Source organism: Papio anubis, chromosome 1 (genome assembly GCF_008728515.1).
Source record: "Papio anubis isolate 15944 chromosome 1, Panubis1.0, whole genome shotgun sequence".
NCBI classification, from domain to species: domain Eukaryota; kingdom Metazoa; phylum Chordata; class Mammalia; order Primates; family Cercopithecidae; genus Papio; species Papio anubis.
This window is the reverse complement of record NC_044976.1, coordinates 115,848,723-115,859,833: the sequence shown is the minus strand read 5'-3', so window position 1 is coordinate 115,859,833 and position 11,111 is coordinate 115,848,723. Positions and strand designations below refer to the sequence as shown.

At 40.4% G+C, this 11,111-nt stretch overlaps 1 pseudogene; it reads right to left on the bottom strand.

Moving 5' to 3' along the window:
• Positions 1-8,439: 8,439 nt before the first annotated feature.
• LOC101014333 lies at positions 8,440-9,842 on the bottom strand (annotated as a pseudogene).
• Between the last annotated feature and the right edge of the window lie 1,269 nt (positions 9,843-11,111).

Below are 11,111 nucleotides of genomic sequence, written 5' to 3'. Positions count from 1 at the left end.
GGGAGCTGGAGGTTAATCCCCAAGACAATGGGGAAAATGTCTCCAAGGCATGTCAGAGGTTTTCATGGCAGCCCCTCCCATTACAGGCCCAGAGGCCTAGGAGGAAAAAGTGGTTTCATGGACTGGGCCCAGGATCCCCATGCTACGTGCAGCCTAGGGACTTGGTGACCTGTGTCCCAGCTGCTCCAGCCATGTCTGAAAGGGGCCAATGTAGAGGTTAGGCCATGACTTCAGAGGATGCAAGTCCCAAGCCTTGGTAGCTTTCACGTGGTGTTGAGCCGCAAATGCACAGAAGTCAAGAATTGGGGTTTGGGAACCTCCACCTAGATTTCAGAAGATGTATTGAAATGCCTGGATGTCTAGGCAGGAGTTTGTTGCAGGGGCAGGGCTCTCATGGAGAACCTCTGTTAGGACAGTGTGGAAGGGAAATATGGGGTCAGAACCCCCACACAGAGTCCCTACTGGGGCACCACCTAGTGGAGCTGTGAGAGGAGGGCCATCATCCTCCAGACTTCAGAATGGTAGATCCACCAATAACTTGTACCGTGCACCCAGAAAAGCCACAGACACTCAGTGTCAGCCCATGAAAGCAGCCAGAAGGGAGGCTATACCCTGCAAAGCCACAGGGGTGAAGCTGCCAAAGACCATGGGATTCCACCTCTTGTACCAGCATGACCTGGATGTGAGACATGGACTTAAAGGAGATCATTTTGGAGCTTTAAGATTTGAGTGCCCTGCTGGATTCTGGACTTGCATGGTCCCTGTAACCCCCTTGTTTTGGCCAATTTCTCCCATTTGGAATGGCTGTAGTTACCTAATGCCTGTACCCCCATTGTATCTAGGAAGTAACTAGCTTGCTCTTGATTTTACAGGTTCATAGGCAGAAGGGACTTGTCTTGTCCAAAGACTTTGGACTGTGGACTTTTGAGTTAACGCCAAAATGAGTTAAGACTTTGGGGGACTGTTGGGAAGGCATGACTGGTTTTGAAATGTGAGGACATGAGATTTGGGAGGGGCCAGGGTCGGAATGATATGATTTGGCTGTGTCCCCACCCAAATCTCATCTTGAATTCCCACATGTTGTGGGAGGGATCCAGTGGGAGGTAATTGAATCATGGGGACAGGTGTTTCACATGTTGTCTCATGACAGTGAATAAGTCTCATGAGATCTGATGGTTTTAAAAAGTGGAACTTCCCTGCACAAGTTCTCTTCTCTTGTCTGTCTCCATGTGAGATGTGTCTTTCACCTTCTGCCATGATCATGAGACCTCCCCAGTCACATGGAACTGTGAGTCCAGTAAACCTCTTTCTTTGGTAAATTGCCCAATCTCAGGTATGTCTTTATCAGCAGCATGAAAACGGACTAATACAGAGGAAAAGCACTAGGTCATACGGGAAATGTGATGAGGTGAGATAGGCAGAATTCTAAATGGTCCTTATGATCTCTGCCTTCTGGCTCTACACCCTGTCCTCTTGAGTGTGGGCAGGATCTATGACCTATTTCTAATCAATAGAGTATGGCACCAGTGATGGATGTCACCTCTAAGATTATGTTATTTTGCATAAGACTCCATCTTAGCCAACTGGAATGAGAGACCTTTCTTTGAGCTGCAGGGGCCTCTAGAAACTGAGAGCAGCCCTTTGCTGACAGCCAGCAAGAAAGTGGGACCTCAGCCACAAATGAATTCTGCCAATGACCATGTCAGCATAGAAGAGGACCCCAAGCTCTGGAAAGGAACAAAGACCAGATGACATTTTGTTTCTATTCTTGCGAGGCCCTGAGTGGAGGTCTCAGCCAACCTGTGCCTGGACTCTTGCCTGCAGAAACTGTGAGATAATTAATGTTCACTGTTTTCCATCACTATGTTTGTAGTAATTTGTTATGCAGCATAGAATACTGATACATGAGGAAAGGAAAATCACATCGATAAATGGGTCACAGACCTAAATGGAAAAGCTAGAAAGTTACTAGAAAAAAAGCACTGAAGAATGTCTTCATGATCTTAAAGAAGAAAAAAGTTTTCTCCAGAGGATTCAGAAAATATTAGCCATAAAAGAAAAAAATTGCTAAATTGAGAAAATACTTAAGTCACAGGTTGGGAGAAAATATTTGCAACACATAACATTGACAAGTGACTTGTATGTGCATGCATAGAGACTCCTATAACTAAAGAACGAAACAAGTCAATTAAAAAGAACATAAAAGAAGATGGACCAATGGCCAGTAAGTCCATGATGCCCATGACAAAATGCTCAACCTCATTAGGCATTAGGCAAAATGCAAATTAAAACCACAATGAGGTACCACTACATATCAACAGGAATGATGGAAATGAAAAAGACAATACCAAATGCTAAAATAAAAAGAGATCGACAACAATAAATGTTGGAGAGGATGTGGAACAGCTAGGATAAGATCTTATACATTGCTAGAGGAAGTGTAAAATGTGCAGTCACTTCACAAAACTGAAGTTTCTTCAGAGTTTAAATATCCACCTTAATTTGATTTTATAGCTTACAGCAATAAAACCACAGGCCTTCATCAGTAACTAGCATTTGAAATGTGTTTTTTAAAATCAACGTTATAAGTGTACATGATAGAAGAGTCCATTACTTAATTCAGTAAGACCTAAAAAAGAGGAATTGTCAACTCCCTATTTCCTTTTCTCAAGAGGGGAACATTTCAATTCCATTAGTTTTCTTTTCTTTTTTAACTTCAACTTTTTTGATTTTTCAATCTAATTGACTTTTTACTAGTGAAGACAAGGATTTATTTCTGTTTAACCACCACACTACATGATCAATATCTCTTCCCTCACCCTATTCTTCCAGTGTAGCTATATCTCAATTGTTGGATATTTAATATTTATAATGTTATGACTAAATTCTATTAAGGATTGAGCCATATAATAATAATAATAATAGCCACCCTATTATTTTTTCTTTCTTGCACTACTTTTAGTTTTCTTTGAAGTTTCTTCTTTAATTATTTGCTTAGTTTTAATCTTAGCCTCTAAAAAGTAGAGTCTGAAGCAAAAATTAAAGTACTGATACTCTATCTGGGAGATGCAAATCCAGATCACTGAGGTTGAGGAAAAAGAAAGGGAAGCAAAGAAAGATGAGAGGCAATGCAAAATGACATGTTACTGCACTTGGCTGCTCAATGAATAAAGAGCCACTCAGTGACACAGCAGGTTGTTCAGCAGGTCTGTTCATTTGGCACCCGAGACTTCTCCAGATGGGTTGCAAGAATAAATCATGCTTCAATGTCATCCATAGAAGAAAAGGAGGAAAGTGATTTGTCTTCCTGGCTCCTTCTTGTCTGTGGATTCTTGTTTGGTAAAATTCACCTCATGTGAATTTATTCCCTTGTACTTCTAGATTGCATCAACCAGCCCCTTCATGGGATGCCCACTTGGGATCCTAGATCTCACACCCTGTGCTGTAGTGTTTTATCCAACCCTGGAAGAGATGGAAGGAGAAAAACTCTGGAGGAATGGCTAGTTGGCCCAGCTTCAAGAATAGCTAGAAGAGGCTTAGGGAGCTTGCATCTGATACAGGTTTCTATACACTTATCGCTGATACAACCCCAGCTTTCACCTATCCACTGAAAACTCCTCTCAATCACTCAAATAAATGGGGGTATTCCATCATTTTCCACTTCCTGGAGCTCTGTCTCTGGATCCATTTGACCATGTTCCACTCCGGACTGGTTGACATCTATACTTGGTACATAGCTGTTATCCTGAAATCTCCTTTCACCATCATTTGGAGTTTTTCTCCTTCTGTCTCTTAAGTTGAAGCTGTTTCCTGAATTACATATCTTCTTCTTTTCAACCTATCCATCTGACAAAGGGCTCAAGAATCTACAAGGAACTTAAACAAATTAACAAGAAAAAAACAAACAACCCCATCAAAAAGTGGGTAAAGGATATGAACAGACACTTCTCAAAAGAAGGCATTTACGTGGCCAATGAACATATGAAAAAAAGCTCATCCTCACTGGTCATTAAATAAATGCAAACCCAAAACCACAGGACATACCATCTCATGCCAGTTAGAATGGTGATCATTAAAAAGTCAGGAAACAACAGATGCTGGAGAGGATGTGGAAAAATAGGAATGCTTTTACACTTTTGGTGGGAGCGTAAATTAGTTCAACCATTGTGGAAGACAGTGTGGCGATTCCTCAAGAATCTAGAATCACAAATACCATTTGACCCAGCAATCTCATTACTGGGTATATACCCAAAGGATTATAAATCATGCTGCTATACAGACACATGCACACGTATGTTTATTGCAGCACTATTCACAATAGCAAAGATTTGGAACCAACCCAAATGCCCATCAGTGATAGACTGGATAAAGAAAATGTGGCACATATATACCATGGAATACTATACAGCCGTAAAAAGGGATGAGTTCATGTCCTTTGCAGGGACATGGATGAAGCTGGAAACCATCATTCTCAGCGAACTCACATAGGAACAGAAAACCAAACACCTCATGTTCTCACTCATAAGTGGTAGCTGAACAATAAGAACACATGGACACAGGGAGGGGAACATCACACAGTGGGGCCTGTTGGGGGGTTGGGGGGGTGGGAGACTATGGAAGGGATAGCATTAGGAGAAATACCTAATGTAGATGACGGGTTGATGGGTGCAGCAAACCACTATGGCACGTGAATACCTATGTAACAAACCTGCAGGTTCTGGACATGTATCCATGTATATATATGTAAAAAAGAATCCTTAGAGGAAAATTACCAAATTATTATTATTTCCCTATAAAATTAAAGAAGGAGGCAAAACACAACTAAGATAAGGTTTCTGCCCACAACACATTTACAGTTTTAAAAGAGATTAACAGGTTGGTAGGTTTAAGTTATACAAACATTAAGCAGTGGCCGGGCACAGTGGCTCATGCCTGTACTCCCAACACGTTGGGAGGCCAAGGCAGCCAGATTGCCTGAGCCCAGGATATCAAGACCAGCCTGGGTAACATGGTGAAGCCCCGTCTCTACAAAAATACAAAAAATTAGCCCGACAGGCTGGCATGCTCCTTTAGTCCCAGCTACTCAGGAGGCTAAGGTGGGAGGATCGCTGGAACCAGGGAGGTTGAGACTGCAACAGGGCATGACTTTGCCACTGCACTCAGCCTAGCAACAGAGCGAGACCCTGTCTAAAAACAAATAAATAATAAAAATATTAAGCAAAGCAAGGTGTAATTTAGTACTAACTTGATTGATGCAGAACTTATAGGAGATGTGAAGCCATTTCCTTGGTTTATACTTTTATTTTGGTAAAAGACCTCCTAAGAAGTGGTGCATAGTATGAATAGGGTGCACACAGTTCAATTCTGGCCTTGGTATTAAGCCTCAGCCTTAAAAAGGCCAAAAAGCCAAATGCATACTTAAACATAATTTCTGGCATGTATAAATTTTTACTAATCAATATTCTTGTGACCTTTAGGGTTACCACCATATCTAATTAGTGCTAAATCGTCAGTAATGTGAATCAGCCACACCATTCAAATTATTGCTAATACTAGAATATTCACCTTCAAATATCAGTAGTCACTTTAGATGACTTTTGGAGTGAGAAGCTACTTGTGTGCTTTATATATTGTAAATCTATCAGTTACTTGAATATGTACTCCCAAACACAAAATGCGTTGGTATTATTCAAAAATTGAACGTCTCATAAAATTTGGCTGTGAATTCATCTAGCCCTGGGCTTTTCTTGGTCAGGGAATTTTTTATTACTAGGTCAATTTCATTACTCGCTATTGGTCTGTTCAGGATTTCTATTTCTTCCTCGTTCAATCTTGGAAGGTAGTACATTTCCAGGAATGTATCCATTTCTCCCAGGGTTTCTCGTTTGTGAGCATAGAGATGTTCAAAGTAGTCTCAACTGATCTTTTGTATGTCTGTGGTATCAATTGTAAGTCACCTTTATCATTTCTGATTGTGTTTATTTGAATCTTCTCTCTCTTTTTCTTGGTTAGTCTAGCCAGTGGTCTATCAATTATGATTATCTTTTCAAAGAACCAACTTTTTGTTTCATTGATCCTTCGTAGCATGTGTTTTTGTGTCAATCTCATTTAATTCTGCTCTAATCTTTGCTATTTCTTTCCTTCTGCTAGCTGTTGGTTTGGTTTGTTTTTGTTTTTCTAGTTCCTTGAGGTGTGACATTAGGTTGTTGGTTTTAGGTCTTTCTATTTTTTTAATGTAGCCATTGAACACTATAAACTTACAGCACTGCTTTTGCTATATCCCAGAAGTTTTGGTGTGCTGTGTCTCTTTTCATTTGTTTCCATCTTTTTAATTTCTGTATTAATTTCATCATTTACTCAAAGATCATTCAGGAGCAACTTGTTCAGTTTCCATATATTCAAATAGTTTAGAGAGTTCCTCTTGATATTGAGTTCTAATTTTATTTCACAGTGGTCTAAAAAGATATTTTATATGATTTTTAAAAATTCATTGAGACTTGCCTTATGGCCAAGAATATAGTCTATTTTCGAGAATGTTCCACATTCAGATAAGAAAAATGTATATTCTGCAGTTGTTGGGTGGAAGGTTCTGTAAATGTCTATTAGGTAGGTCCATTTGGCCTAGAGTCCAGTTTAAGACTTTGCTGATTTTTGCCTTGATGATCTGTCTAGTCCTGTCAGTGGGGTGTTGAAGTTCCCCACTATTATTGTATTGCTGTTTCTTTTCTTAGGTCTAGTAGTATTTGTTTTATGGATCTTGGTGCTTTGGTATTGGGTGCATATATATTTGGGATAGTTATATCTTCCTGTTAAATTGAACCATTTATCATTACATAATAATCTTTCTTTGTCCTTTTTTACAGTTATTGGTTTAAAGTCTGTTTTGTCTGACAAGTATAGCTCCTCCTGCTCATTTTTCTTTTCTGTTTGCATGGTATAGTTTTTTCATATGTTTATGGCAGCACTATTCACAATAGCAAAGTCATGGTATTAACCTAAGTGTCCATCTACAGATGACTGGATAAAGAAAATGTAGTATGTGTATTTATACACACACACACACACACACAAAGATGGAATGCTATGCAATCATAAAAATTAAATTATGTCTTTTGCAGCAACATAAATGGAGTTGGAGGCCCCATTACTATAAGTGAAATAACTCAGAAACAGAAAATCAAATACTACATGCTCTCACTTATAAGGGGGCTAACCAATGGGTACACAAGGACATATAAAAGGAACTAATAGACACTGGGGATTTCAAAAGTGGTAAGAGTGGGAGGGGGTACGGGCTGAAAGTTACCTGTTGGGTACAGTGTTTACTACTGGGGTGATGGACAGGCTGGAAACCCAAACTTCACACACACACAACACATCCATGAAGCAAACCTGCACCGGTACCCCTCAAACTATTAAAAAAATTGAAATGCTACAAAAAGTAATGAGCAATTTTACATAAGAAAACAATTATTAAAAACATCCAAATAGCTGAATATATAGGAAATAGAGTGTCTGTTGATTTGAAGGTTAGAAAAGAGTGGATTAGTGAGATAAACATAGGAAGAACTTCATATCCTTTTTGAATAAAATGTTGATTAAAAACTAAATGATACAAGAAAGAATAACAAAGATTAGATTATATCATAATTCACATCATTATAGAATTGTTTGAGGTACTAGCACTCAAAACACTAACAAAATAAACTTTAATAACTATATTTAACTTTTTGTTATTTCCCTTTAGGCCAAAAGTATTTCAAAAAAATTTGTCATGGCTTCTAAAGATATGCTTTGTCCTCTCAACATTTCATGAAAAGAAAAAACTCCAAAACCATGTACATCATCGTCCGTGATTAATCACCTTCAATGCAGACATAACAAAGATACAAATAATACATTTCACAATTTTAGAAAAAACTGAGGTAAACAAAACACATAAATTTTTCTTGCTGATAAAATATCAAAGGAACAGACCTCACAAGAGTTCTTAAGTTTTTTTTTAGTTTTGAGTCTTTGGAGGATAAAAATGTAAATAATATACTTGTTCAAAGAGTTGCAACAGACTATGATCAATTTTCAGTAATTAAAGATGATGGATTTTTGGCCGGGTGTGGTGGTTCATGCCTGTAATCCCAGCACTTTGGGAGGCCGAGGCGGGTGGATCACCTGAGGTCAGGAATTTGAGACTAGCCTGACCAATATGGTGAAACCCTGTCTCTAATAAAAAAATACAAAAATTAGCCAGGTGTGGTGGTAGGCACCTGTAATTCCAGCTACTCAGGAGGCTGAGGCAGGAGGATTACTTGCACCCAGTAGATGGCAGTTGCAGTGAGCTGAGATTGCGCCACCGCACTCCAGCATGGGTGACAGAGTGAGACTCTGTCTCAAAAAAAAAAAAAAAAAAAGATAGATTTTTGAGATTTGTTCAAGCTATGAATTCCAGATTAAATAAAAAGATATTACAAAACACTCCTGATTATATTCTTTTATGCAATAGAGATATTATTATTAGTCATGCTCTGGATGTTAATATAGTTATATCTGCTTTCTTTTGATTAGTATTTCCATGGCATACCTTATTCCTTCTTACTACTTTTTACATTTCTAATCATTATATTTCAACTGAATTTCTTGTAAGCAGCATATAGCTCAGTTTTTATTGTCTGAAGTGGGGGCAGTTGAGATTTTAATAACATAAATCAATGTTGGGCCCTGCCCGTCAGTGCCGGGCCCATGGGCCTCCCATCTTCCTATTGCTTGGATGGCTGCCTGCAGCCAGGCTTCCCACATTCTCTAGGAAAGATCCAGCAGCAGCCTGACAAGGGAGGCAACAGCAGCTAAGGGGATGGAAGATGGAGGAGACAGAAGCATGTGCAGGTGCATGTGTGTATGAATTTCCACATGTGAACACACATAAAGTGTTAGGTTTACAGACCCTGGCTCAGAGGCAGTCTAGGATAGGAAAGGAAGGAGGCAAGCTTTGAAGCAGCACATTTTTCTCTGGAGTGCCTCAGCCTCACCCTATCCCAGGACAGACATGTGGGGTATGAGAAACCCACCCCTAGGTCCCAGGCTTCAGGACTGGAGCCCTTTTGAGTCTGGTAGATTCACAGGTACAGTGTGTGGGTCCACAGAGTCTGTCTCCTTCTGAAAGCCCTGGAGAGGTGGGAGATAGAAAGTAAAAGGAAGCAGGTCTCTGACAGATGGACCTGATACCTCAGCCATCACTGGTCTCCAAGTGAGATGGTGATGATCTTAGCCTTATGTACCTACTGTAGGGCCTGCAGAGCCCACAGAAGGCCTCCTTTAGTCCATGGAACAACTTATTCTCTATGTCTTCCCTGTTGGTCAGCTCATACAGGCTAAGTATGGAGTTGTTCTGGCCACTCCTGGAGACCCACTGATAGATGAGTTTCCCCCCTTCTTCTGGCCTCTGCCACACGATTAGGAAGCTAGACTTGCTCTTATCCAGCCACTGTAAGTTCCCATTCTTCCTTAGTTCCTCTAATACAACCTGGACTGATCCCACAGGAAGCTTCCACAGCTTGACGGTGCTGAAGAGCAGGATCTCCTGAGCATCCACCGCCATCACGCTGGACTGTTTGTGTAGGCAGCAGATGGACAGAACCAATGAACACCAGGTGGCCAGCTGTTTCTGCCAAGTGGCCATGTTCAGCTGTAATGTAAAGGGCGGGAAGCGATACTGCCACAACCACTTGAAATTCATCACCATCATGATAGCCCAGGAAATCCCACATTTGTTTCTTTAATTTTTAATTTCTATTTATTTATTTTTTCGAGACGGAATCTCGCTCTGTCACCAGGCTGGAGTGCAGTGCCGTGATCTCGGCTCACTGCAACCCCCGCCTCCCGGGTTCAAGCGATTCTCCTGCTTCAGTCTCCTGAGTAGCTGGGACTACAGCCATGTGCCACCATGTCCAGCTAATTTTTGTATTTTTAGTAGAGACAGGGTTTCATCATATTGGCCAGGCTGGTCTCGAACTCCTGACCTCAAGTGATTCACCTGACTTGGTCTCCCGAAGTGCTGGGATTACAGGCATGAGCCACCATGCCCAGCCTCATAGAACTTTTGAATCTGTTGACTGCATTTTTTTTTTTCACAGTTTTAGAAAAGTCTTGGTTAGTAGCTCTGAAAATATTGCTTCTGCTGCGTTCTCTTTTTGTTTTTCTGAGACTATTACATATTGTTACATATTAGAACTCATCGCTGTATCACATATGCCTCATGGTCTTTTCTGTACTTTCCGTCTCTTTTGTTCCCTTCTCCCTGAACCTCAGGATGGGTGTTTTCAGTGAGGCTGTCCTCCTGGTGATGAATTCTCTCTTCTGCTGTATAACGCTCTGGCAGGGAGGTAGAGACGGAGCAGATCATATTAACCCCTATTAATCACATTGGGGTTACACTGGTTCAGGACTAGGTTTTCGTCTTCTGTGAACACCATTTATTTCTGGTTTACCTTACCTCTTAGAGTATAGCTTCTGGGTGTCCTAATGGGAGGTCTAGCGTGTTTACTGGGGCCTTTTCTTGCTGAACCCTGAACTCTAATTTTTGTTTCTTAGGCTTGTTAGACTGCTGAAAGCTCTGCTCAGCTTTCTAGCCTCATTTAAGTGTCTGTTGCGGCCCAGCTTCCTAGCTTCTCAGCCCTGTGCTTTTAAATTGGCAAATGCCTCAAGGAAAAAGCCCTGCAGGATTCTGGGTTTATTTCAAAATGTATTTCTTTGCTTTGCTTTTAAATTGGCAAAAGCCTCAAGGAAAAAGCCCTGCAGACTTCTGGGTTTATCTCAAAATGTATTTCTTTGCTCTGATATTCTCGCCACTCAAGTCTGGCCACCTAACTCTGACTGACTCTGTATCTATTAATAGCTATGTAATGTCTTCAAAGAGATTTATTTTTGTCTTTTGTCTTGCTATTACAACTTTTTTCTTTTTTTTTTTGGTGGCGGGGTTGGTCTGCAAAAAGCATTCCCAGAAGTATAAACTTTAATAATGTTATTTAATATGCTACTTCTGTATCCTGAACATTAGTCATTTGGATGTGCAGAAACAGAAGGCTTTGTTCTTAAAGATTGCCACTACCGGGAGAGGC